This window comes from Typopeltis vanoorti, chromosome 19 (genome assembly GCF_054136105.1).
Source record: "Typopeltis vanoorti isolate ZY-2024b chromosome 19, IOZ_Tvanoo_1.0, whole genome shotgun sequence".
In the NCBI taxonomy this organism is placed as follows: domain Eukaryota; kingdom Metazoa; phylum Arthropoda; class Arachnida; order Uropygi; family Thelyphonidae; genus Typopeltis; species Typopeltis vanoorti.
In genome coordinates, this window is record NC_143567.1 from 96,771,029 (window position 1) to 96,783,341 (window position 12,313).

At 36.5% G+C, this 12,313-nt stretch overlaps 1 protein-coding gene across 5 annotated transcripts in view; it reads right to left on the reverse strand.

The window, feature by feature from the left end:
- Window positions 1–11,966, reverse strand: part of TBC1D5 (TBC1 domain family member 5) — a 495,953-nt gene extending 483,987 nt beyond the window's left edge. For 4 of the 5 annotated variants that reach the window (XM_090408923.1, XM_090408922.1, XM_090408921.1 and 1 more), the window contains exon 1: window positions 11,585–11,946. The gene's annotated coding sequence lies outside the window, so the exon portion shown is untranslated. Of the gene's footprint in view, window positions 1–11,584 lie in introns of all 5 variants that reach the window. The other variant, XM_090408920.1, reaches the window with a different exon arrangement.
- Window positions 11,967–12,313: the final 347 nt, after the last annotated feature.

Consider the following 12,313-nt stretch of genomic DNA (forward strand, 5'->3'; position numbering starts at 1 on the left):
ACTGAAACTGTCTTTGTTATCTGCCTTTACCCTTTCCACAGTTAATTTATCTCCTTCAAATCCTGGGGACCAAATCTGAGAACAATAGTCTTAGTGTGGTCTGATCAGGGTCATCTTATAGAACGGAATGACAACTCTTATCTCTGCAGGTCAGTGTCCTTCTCATTATTGCAGCAATCCTCTGTGTTACCTTCACCACCTTTGCAATATGTCCCCTAAACTTCAGGTTTCTATCAATCATCAACCCCAAATCTCTTGTCTTCCCTACTTCCTCCAGTATAGCTCCTCTAATAGAGTATGCAGCATCCCATCGACGTGTTCCAAACCTCAAGACCTTACATTTTGCTGCAGTAAACTGACATCCCCATTCATCTGCCCATTGGTCTGGCTTATTCATATCCTCTTGCAGGACTACCACATTTGCACTATTACTAATAACCCTTCCCAGCTTCACCTCATCCGCAAACAACTGAATATCCCTCTGCAATCCGCTGACAATGTCATTCATATAATGGTTAAACAATATAGGTCCCAGTACTGAGCCCTGTGGGACCCAGCTTATCATGTGGCACCCTGTCAAATGCCTTCGCTAAATCCAAGAAAATGGCAATATATGCCTTTCCCTCATCTACTGCTCTTGTAACTTTATAATAAAAGGCTAGCATATTAATAAAACAAGAGCACCCCTTCACAAATCCATGTTGACTCTTATATTACTCTCATCTGCCCAATGCTGTATACAGTCCTGCACTACTTCCTCCAAGATCTAACTAACTACTGATGACACACAAACTGGCCTATAATTAGACACTTGCAGTCTGCTACCACCCTTATGCAATGGCACTATCTTACCTTTCTTTCATTCCCGTAGCCAAACTTTCATTGAAAAGCCAGGTTAAAGGAGCTGTCAGTTCCTTAGCATATTCTCTCAAAACTCGTAATGAAATACCATCCAGTCCCACAGCTTTACTGACATCCAGAGTACTCAGTATTTGGAACAAGCTCTCCTCCTGCACCTCTAAACCTCGAACCTACCCTATCCCTCTAGTATTAAAATTTACTCCTCCAGGATGAAATACTCCAATAAAGTGTTCATTAAACAATTCCACTATGTCATCAGCATCAGTCACTCTATTCCCATTTTTATCCCACAACGTCATTCTTCCACAATCATTTCTCCTCCTACTGGCCACATAGCTAAAAAATTCCCTAGGATTTTCTTTGGATCTTAGGGCCAATCTCTTCTCCTATTCCAGTTTTGCCTTCCATACCATTCTAGTCACTCTCCTGGCCTGTGTCTTATATTCTTCATGCATCTGGTCTTTGCCTTTCTCCTTATATCTCTTCCATAGCTTCTTCTTCACATGCAGTTCCTTTTTAATATTGTTTGTCATCCACTTTACTCCAAATTGTGTCCTCTTCTTCACTTGTGGAATACAGCTTACTATTGCTGCTAACAAATATTCCTTCGCAATTTCCCAAGTACTAATGATATCCCGGCCTTCCAATTCCTCCCTCCATGAAACTTCCCCAAGTTGATGTCTAAGACTATTATAATCACCTGCCTTATAATTCCACATATGTTCCCATCTCTTTGATACTCCTGCATGTCTATTCATCTTCCAAGTCAAAAAAGCACATGGTCACTCTCTCCTTATAATTCCACATATGTTCCCATCTCTTTGATACTCCTGCATGTCTATTCATCTTCCAAGTCAAAAAAGCACATGGTCACTCTCTCCGACTGGTGGGAGAGATGTCATCTCAATTATTATCAATTCTTCAGATGCTATGACAAAATTCAGAACTCTTGAACCTCTTGTTCCTTCTATTGCATGTTGCCTAAGGCATTTGTCCCTCAAGAATTCTAGAAATTCCATTCCCTTATTGCTACATGCATCTTCCTCTTCCCTATTTATACTGCTGTAGTTAAAATCTCCTATAACAATCATTCTTCTTGCACTTGCCAAGCTCAACTGTCTAAACATCTCCTGGTCCCCACCTTCTGTGCTCCTTGGTATGTCCCAACATCCCACTAAATATCCCATCTTGCCTATCTCTGCCTCACACCCAGGGGCATGCCAAGGGTATTTGCCACCCGGGTGCAAACTTTTATCGGCCACCCCTAATACTGCATTGTATAATCAAAATTAGATATTAGCTACATAAAATGCTGCCCTATCAATGTTGCACCCTCGGGTTGGCACGGCCCTGCTCACACCATATGCTTTCAAAATCATTAGTGTCTTCCAAAACCTACACTCTTAGAGGACATAAGTCGTCACTTATCATAAGCAGTATGTCACCACCACCACCTTTCCCTTCCTATCCTGTCGAAAAATGCTGTACCCTGCTACTTCTATTCCTGTTGGTGAGTGCACTGTCAGTGAATGGGTTTAAACAGAGAGAGAAATAAGATAGGTATTGTGCAAATAAATGTCAGTGTAGGACCTTTTATGATGAGTCTTGAGACTCTATGGAGATGAAGAGGTAATAACAATACTAATTTAATATTTAGAATTAGCAAAGCTTAGTTCTCCGAACTCTAACAATTTAGGTTTTACTAATATTAAAAAGAATCACACTAAATGAGCACTGTGAATCCTAAGGCATTAATTTGTTAATGTCAAATAACATCAATTCCCTATTCTTCTCTAATTTATTCAGTAAAAACTTACTCATTTCATATCGAAAAAATTGCCATACCTCAAAATTCGAAGTATGCTATATTCTCAGCAAACCAATTAATTTTGGAAATGTTATTTTATTTCAAATTTGAAATATAGTAGAGTGGGTGTCCACTTATTGTGATTAACTGGGACTAAAAATACAGGGTGTCCACAAATGTTGACCCTGATTTCAACTGGCTATAATATTTTAACAATGAAACTAACTGAATAAATTTTGTTGCAGGTAAACTTGGGCACTCAAAGTTTCCCATACTGGTATCTTCAGTATACCGCTTTTGCCACCAGGAGAGCTGCTGCTGATTTTCTTTAAAAATGGTTTCAGTACAGGAAAAAGCCCAAAGTGTTCTGTGGCTAGCAGAAACAATAAAATAATTTAAATTTTAAAATTGAAATTTAATAATTTAAAATTTTTAATAATTGTTATGCACTGAAGTCTAACTTTGTGTTCTTTCAAGTATCCACTGAAGAGTTATAATATATCATAATAAGGGTAAACATTTGTGGACACCCTGTACATCACAGTAATTTGAATTTTGTGATACTTTCTTGGGGGAGACCACACTCCTACCAGGCGCATCCCCCAGGTGGCAGATGGGGGAAACCCAAACGGGTTGCTCTGAATAAAGAATAAAAAGCCATGGACCAAAGAATGTAGCAGAAGCATGGCAAGCTGGCTACATTATTATGCCAGTAACTTTCATGAGCCGGAGAAAGTCTACAAATTGAGATAGTGCTACTGCGTACGGGACAGCCGACACACCTACTCGGAGACCACAGAGTAGGTGAGAAATCAGCAATGTGGTCAGCCAAGGACGTCAAACATGCAGCTACCCTCAACATAAGATCACTATACCAACCTGGAAAATTGCAATTAGTCCAGGAAAAAAAAAAAAAAAAAAAAATGGAGTATTTTAGGTTTATCAGAGACACATTGGTGCAGAGATAGATTCAAAGATTTACCAGAAGGAAGACTATACTTTTCAGGAAGAAAAGATAACATACACAGAGAAGGAGTTGAATTATTAATTGAAAAGAAACTTACACACTCAGTAATCGAAATAAAACCAGCGTCTCCTAGAATAATCACAGTCAAACTTCAAGCAAAAGAAAAGGGTCAAACAATTAAAATATATGCACCAGACAGTAACCATTCAGAGGAAGAAATAGAAAATTTCTATGAAGAACTACAACAGGAAATAGATAATCCCAAAAATAGAGAACTGATGATAGTGATGGGAGATTTTAATGCTAAAATAGGACAGTTCACAGCAGACAAAAAAAGATGTGATGGGAAATTTGGATATGGAGAGCTTAACGACAGAGGAGAACAATTACTCCACTTCTGTAAAGCAAATGATTACAAACACATTGTTCTATCAACGCCCTAATAATAAATATACATGGACATCCCCAGATGGTAATATAAAGAACTGCACAGACTATATCATCATAAACAAACAATGGAAAAGATCAGTAAATAATGTACAAACATTAAGAAGTTTTAATTTCAACACTGACCACAAAATATTAACTGCTTGAAATTAAAACCCTCCATCTTCCAGAACAGCAGAAAATACTGAGAAGAAGGAAAAGAAACAGTGTTATCAATTGCAGAAGGCACTATAGGTACCAAACCCAAAATAAAAAAAACAGTGGATAACCCAACAAAACAATGAAGAGAATAGAGAAAAATACAGAGCACTAAAAAATAAAGTTGATAACCTATGCAAAAATTCCAAAGAAAAATGGTTAGAAGAAAAAGCTAAGAAATGCCAAGAAGCATACCAACAAAACAACCAAAAAGTCTTCCATGATACTGTAAGAGAAATTACAAAGGAATTCTCAGAAAAAGCAGTAATGATGATAAACAACAAGATGACTGAAACCAGGAATATTGAAGATATAAGAAAAATCTGGTCAAACCAATTTAAGACTATCTTCCACCAAAGAAACAAAACTACAATGCCAACAATAGAAGAAAATAATAACCACCCAAAAATTTTACAAGTTAGATACACAATAAAACAGATGAAAAACAATAAAGCACCAGGCACTGATATACTATCCCTACTGAACTGTGGTCATATGGAAGCAGCATAACAATAGAATATTTAACAACCCTATTCAATAAAATACTACAAACAGGAGAGATCCCAGATGACTGGAGAACTGGAAAGATCATTCCAATATACAAGAAAGGAGACAAAAGAGACTGCAGAAATTACAGACCAATCAATTTACTCTCCCACACCTATGAAATATTCGTAAGAATTATACAAAATAGATTAAAAAACACCTATGAAGAAATGATAAGCATAGAACAAGCTGGTTTCTGAAGAAACTATTCAACAATAGAACAAATTTTCACATTGCACCAACTAACAGAGTTCAGCTAGGAAGACCATAAAGAACTATATTGTTGTTTTGTGGACTTTAAACAAGCTTTCGATAGCATCAACAGAGAAATCCTTAAAATTCTACTAGAAAAAGCATAGACAAATATATAATACAGCTTCTGATAAAATATTACTCTAAGACAAATGCAATAATTAAAAAGGACACACTCACAACAGAACCCATAGAGATCCAAAAAGGAGTAATGCAAGGATGCCTATTATCCCCATGCTTATTCAACATATATCTAGAAGTTGTAAAGAAGGCAACAGACAATGAGCCTGGAATCAAGGGCAATGGTTTAAACATAATAGCAAATATGCGGATGATCTCGTGCTTATTGCAAGAACCCCAAATGAACTACAAAAGTTGATAAACAAGCTAAACGAAACCTGATATGAAAATAAATATACAAAAGACAAAAAGTGATGAAAATAGGGAGGAATGGAACTACCATCTCAGCCACCCTAAACAGAGAACAAATAGAACAAGTAGACAACTTCATATACCTTGGATCAAAACTAAAAGAAACAACAGATGAACTCAAAACAATCAAACACAGAATAGCAATGGGATGGACCACCATGGGAAAATTAGAGAAAATCTGGAAAACAAACAAGATATCTAAGCAAGCCAAAATCAAATTATATGAAGAAATAATTATACCAACAGTCACCTATGGAGCAGAAGCGTGGACAGTTAAGAAAAGAGAGGAGAAAAAACTGCTGGCATTTGAAATGCTTAAGAAAAATAAATAGAACAAGTTGGATAGAAAAGAAAACAAACATCACAGTCAGACAAGAATTATAGTATAAAAAAACAATAATACAAAAAATTAGAAAACAACAACTGAGATGGTTTGGCCACACTGTATGCATGGACGCAGACAGACTTCCTAACGTCCTAATCAATACTTTTCCAACTGAAAAAAGAAGATCCGGAAGACCAAGAATTATTACCTGGCTAAAATTAATAAAGAACATCTCGGATGCAGAACATATAAGGAACTTTTTCGAACAGCAAGGAATAGAGAAGACTCAACCCGTCTTAGACAGAAGAGAAGAAGATACTCCTCCCCCCCCCATAAGATGTTCAAATTAATGCTTTCATGAACTTGACTTTTTCAGGAAAATGTGTTAAGGCAAACAACTATAAATTACACTTTCATTTAAACATTAAAAAGTAAAAAATTTAACAATAAACTTAAAAGAGAAATATCTGTTTAGATATCCATTGAAAATTACTCTGCAAGGAACACCATAGGTTTACTAAAGGAAGGTCATGTTTATGAGCAATTTGCTCATAGTTTATAACAATGTTACAGCTGACTTGGATAAATGGAATGGATATACTATGATAATTCATGACTTTTTCAGGGTATTAACAACACCACACACACTCTTATCACAAAGATGTTTTATTAACGCTTATATGTGTTAATAACACATCTTTGTGATAAAAGTGTGTGTGTGTGTGTGTGTGTGTGTGTGTGGTGTTGTTAATACCGTGAAAAATAAGTCATGAATAACCATCAACACCTAAGCTTATCTGTTAGACTCTATGATAATGTTGGATTTTTCTAAAGCATTTGATAGGATACCACAAGAAAGACTGTTGCATAAACTGGAGAATATGGGATTGGAATATAAACTCTTAACTTGGATCAGGGAATGGTTGACACACAGATATCAAAAAGTGGTATACAGCGAGCGGGTGTGAATCTGCCAGATTGAAGGTGACCAGTGGTGTATCTCAGGGTTCAGTCCTTGGGCCATTATTGTTAAATCTATACATTAATGACATCAGGGAGGATCTAACAACAGATGCGCAATTGTTTGCCGATGATATGAAGATAGGCAGGGCAATCAGAGATGCTACTGATATTCAGCAATTACAAAATGATTTGAATACACTGGAAATTTGGGCAAACAAAAATGGCTGTCAATTTAATGTTAGTAAGTGTAAAGTTATGCACTTTGGAGTAATTAGAGTTCCAGCGGCATATTATATTAGCAGGGTTATGCTACAAGAAACTGAAGAGGCAAGGAATCTTGGAGTATTGGTGGATAAGAAGGAATTTAAAGTTCAAAGGTCACATAGCAAAAGTTGCAAATACAACTCGGAGGATAATTGCAATGTTGAAGCGAACCCTTAAAATGTAAGGATAAGGAAGTCATTTTGCCGCTTTATAAGGCTTGGATAAGACCACACCTGAATTACTGTGTGCAGATTTGGTCTCCCAGGTACAAGGGAATAAAGAACTGTGGAAAGGGTGCAAAGAACAGTTACAAAGATTATATCTGGATTATGGGATTTAGATTTTTTATTATTATGCGACACCTCCAGGGAGTCCGAAGACTCATCGGGGGAGGGCACCTACTCTACAACTCTGTCTCCACCAAACGCAACTACCTTCATCACCTACACCAAAGCCATCTACTGCCGACCACTACCACTAGTATTTTCACAGACAATTACACATCCATGCCCATGGTGGGATTCGAACCCACAGCCTTTTGGCTGGAGAGCAGATACACTAACCACTTGGCAGGCAGGGGATCTTGGAGTATTGGTGGATAGGAATTTAAAGTTCAAAGGTCACATAGCAAAAGTTACAAATACAACTCAGAGAATAATGAGGACAGATTGCAAGTATGTGGATTGCAGACTCTGGTTAACAGGAGAAAGAGGGATGATATGATAGAGGTCTATAAACTTTTGAATGGGTGTTATAGGATATCAACTGATGAAATTTTTCATTATATGGAAGGTGGGGAGAGAACATGGGGTCATTCATGGAAGTTAAATTTATTTGCAGTCAAGAAAGGGGTAAGAACTAGGTTTTTTCCCAGAGAGCAGTGAGTGAGTGGAATAATTTTCCTTTAAGGGTAGTGAGTGCATCTAGAGTGAATCAGTTTAAGGGAAGGTATGATATGGGTGATTTATAGCCTCGCTCGATGAGTCCTTGACTCTCTGGAGGTCTCAGATAATTATAATAATAAAAGTATTTGTTTAGGAAAGATTTTCAAAAAATGAAATCTAATTAACATAAACAAAATTACCCATTACATTGTATTAGAAGATTGAAGCTATACTATAATAGTTATGTTTAAATTTTCCAGCTTGCTCAATGATGCAAAATTTAATATTCAAATCTGTAAATTTTGGAAGTTCACTAGTTTTGTCTTCATTTGAAATAGATTCACTAGCATTAATTCTTATGTTTTGTGAAACTTAACTACACAAACAAGCCACTAATTCAAACAAGTCATACTGAATCACTAAAGCACATTTTAAGAATAAAAATTATTATTAACATATGTCTGCCATAGAGTCAGAAACTAATCATTGGAAAAACACACACAAAGCTCATCCAACTGTGCTTTAAAATAATTCAATGTGTCCATGTTCGAAACACACTCATACAATGCATTCCATTAACCAAGCTCTCTCCATGTTAACCTGATAACTATCTCTGACTAACTCATACGTCTCAATCATATTCCTCCCCTCCTATTCAAGATCAAGAGGATTTGCAATTTAGGTCCTTTCAGTCATGGACAAGCACAGGGAACTTCTTTTGTCAGCAGCCAGATCATTTTGAAAGATCCAGTTATTGTCTGATCACTGAAGTTAAACAAACCTGAGCCCAGTTAGTACATGGGAGGGTAACGACTTGGGAACCCTGAGTGTTGCTGGCATTAATTTTTTGTATGGAGACTCAATGATCAGGGGAGTCCTTAATGAAAGTATGTGACAAAATAGTGTCTTCCGGGTGCAATTCACGATATTAGCCATGCCATAAGATGCAAAAAGGTAAGTTGAAGGAAATGATTGTCTTGGTTGGTACAAATGATTTGAGAGGCAAGAAGTATTCTAAGAGGGAGGGGAATGTAAAGGAGTTATTAGAAGAGGTAAAACTGAAGAGCGAGAAGGTGAAGATTATAAGTTTCCTACCATGCTATGATAGAAGAACTGAGGAGGAAGGAATTGATAGCCAATGAGTATATACATAGATTGTACAAAAGGAATGATGCAGGATTTGTGGATCTGTGTTTCATGCAAAGAGGGATCTGTATACTGCTTATGGACTGCATGCATCTAAATGGTTTCGGTATTAGGTGTCTAGAGAGCTTTGTTCAGCAAGCATGCTGAAGTACAAATTCAGGGAAACCTAATCAATTAGGATGGAAGCGAGTTTCTGTGAAGGCAGCCATCAAGCAAGTGAGTGTGAGAATGACCCAAGTGAGGAATCTAGTCTCTCAAGCAAAAATATTGAATAGGGTAGTCAATTCAGAAAGAAAAAGTGGTTGGGGGCCTAAATGGATGCTTCAGTTTCTATATACTAATGCCAGAAATATCAGAAACAAGAGGGAGGAGTTTTGGGCATGGTTAGTGCAACCTCACCAAAAGTTATAGGCATTAGAGAGACTTGGCGAACTGCAAATGATGTAGTTACAGGGATAGAATGTGAAGGGATTAGTATTTATAGGGAAGATAGAGAAGATGGGAGGGGGGGGGAGTACTGCTGACGATAGCAGCCAAAAAGAATAAGAGATAGGTGGGAGGGTGGCCGTTCATTTGAAGCAGTCTGATGCAAGATTAAGGCCAGTAAAACAAAATATACATTGGCTACAAGCCAGGGAGTTCCATAGGTCAAGTGATTATTATGGGGGACTTCAACTATGGAGATATAGACTGCAAGGATGAAAGATCATGTCAGGAAGGAAACAGAATTTATACACCTACTAAGAGATAATTACTTACAGCAGCACGTGATGGTTTGGAGTGGGAGAGAATTTTACCTGGTTATAGAATCAATCGCCATCCATAACCAAACTGACAACGACAACATTGCCACCAATTGGTGAAAGGGACCATAAGGTCTTGACTTAGTAGATGGTAAAACATGAGGAATATTCTGTCAAGAAGGGACATATGTGGAACTACAAGGCAGGTGATTGTGACAAGTTTAAATCAGTGCCATGGCATAAAAAACTGCAGGATAAGGATGTTAGTAATGCATGGGATATAGTTAAAGGTCATCTAGAGGAAGCAATATTAAATTGTATACTTAAGGTATGTACTATATTGTATACTTAAGGATGGGTAATATTATTATACAAGCTGCAGAAGAAAATGCTGTAGAGGGTATATAACGAGAAAGATGACTTGCATGGCAAGGAAGGCAAAGCCAAATTATGAGAAAAATCTAGATGAGCAGGCCAAAGGAAATTCAAAGAGTTCTTTCGTAATGTGGAAAGTAAGAGGAAGAATGACTATGGATTAACCTTAATGAGTGATGATGGTCACGAGGAGACAGAAGCAGATAAAATAGTTGGGTTACTGAGTGAGCACTTTGCAAGTGTATATAAAAGTGAGGTTACTGCTTTAACATATATGACAGACACTGATATGAGAACAGAGATGGATGAATTGGAGGTTCTTAGGATATTGCAGAATCTCAATATAAATACAGCTGTGGGATAAAATGGGATATCAGGGTTTTGGAGAATGTGCAAGGGAAAATGTAATGCCTCTGACTAGCAATGGTCTTTAATTTAAGTCTCAGCTTTGGTAGAGTTCCAAGGGAATGGAAAGAGGGCAAAGTAATTCCCTTGCATACAGGAGTTTCTAAGACTGCAGTAGCAAATTATCGACCAATCAGTATTTCAAGCATGGTGGTAAAAGTACTGGAAACTTTGGTTAAAAAGAGAATTCGTGGAAGAGTGGATAAAAATATGACACTGTATGAGAGGGGCAACATGGCTTTGTGAAGGGTAGGTCATAACTTTTTACAATAGAGTAACAGTTTTTTTTTAACAACTTTTTTTTATTGTAAATGTTGCACACTCAGTATCAGTAACAAAACTTCATGTTGTACATTATCTCTACATTTTGAAACTGGTTAATGAACATTGTTTCAAATTATTTAAATTGTTTCAAATTCATCGCTAAATGAATATTATCTTGAAATATGAGTTTTATCAACTGTTGATTTCCATTGTTGATTGAAACTTGTCACCAATTAATTTACTTTACTGTGATATGTTTTGGGAAAGTCGAATCACTTCTCGGGATATTTTTACTATCAGATATCAAAAATCTTATCTACGTGTCTAGTAGCCACTTTCATCCCTCCACATTTTCAGATCTCGATATATTTGCTTCCTTGGTGTAACATTCAGAACCAATCTGTAAGCATTAATGACAGTAGGTAATAATATGACTATATGAACTACTACAGTTGAAGAACCAAAGGCTATTGTGAAGAAACATATACATAATTCATATTATTTGTGTTCATCCTAATGTGGTAAACGTGAAAGCGATATTGCAAAGCTTACGTCGTGCGTGGAATAAAAGTATAATCTATAACTAACGAGAACAACAAAGGTTAAATCCGTAAAATATACTGGGATGAGGATAACATACGCTCAAATCACCTTTCATGCAAATAAAACATAGTACGGAAAAAAAAGAAAAAAAAAATTACATACACCTGTTTGCCGGTGTGAGTCACCATTTAAAATAATAAATGCAAGAACACATGCGATTTTTTGAAAGCTACTGAAAAATAACTTTCATCTTCTTCCGTTATCGCATATCTTCCATTTCCTCATAATCATTTATAAAATATCCACTTTACTGAAACTTAAAAAGAAGCTAACTCCAAAGCACGCTGAACCTTAGCGATGTAATCACATTTAACATGAGCAAACATATGAATCTAGCTTAGAAAATTGATACCCATATTATGAAGTCACATGGTTATGAATATGTTCTACAAGACCATTGGCTTTTGGCAACAAAAGGGAAAAATCAAAAATAAAGCTAAACAAACATATTAAAAGCTCTACACTTCCGCATTAGTCACATACGATATCCCCATTCCTACCGACTTTCGACCCAAGATTTTCGATATACAGTATACGTATGCATGTCACGGATATAAGAAATTCGTGCCACGGATATTCAGGATCAGCTGGAATATATAGCACAAACAGATCCGTAGGAAGAGAGGGAGGAGGGAAGGGTCCACTTTTTCCAGTCAAGAAATCAAGTTAAAACAAAAATAAAGAAATAAAGCGAGACAAAAAAAAAAAAAAGAAAAAAACTTAAATGAGAAACAAAAAGCACTATCTATATTATTAAAATTATAATATACATATATTTTTTCGCCCACTTAAATAAGAAAAAAAAATTCTATATTATTACAAATTTAAAAA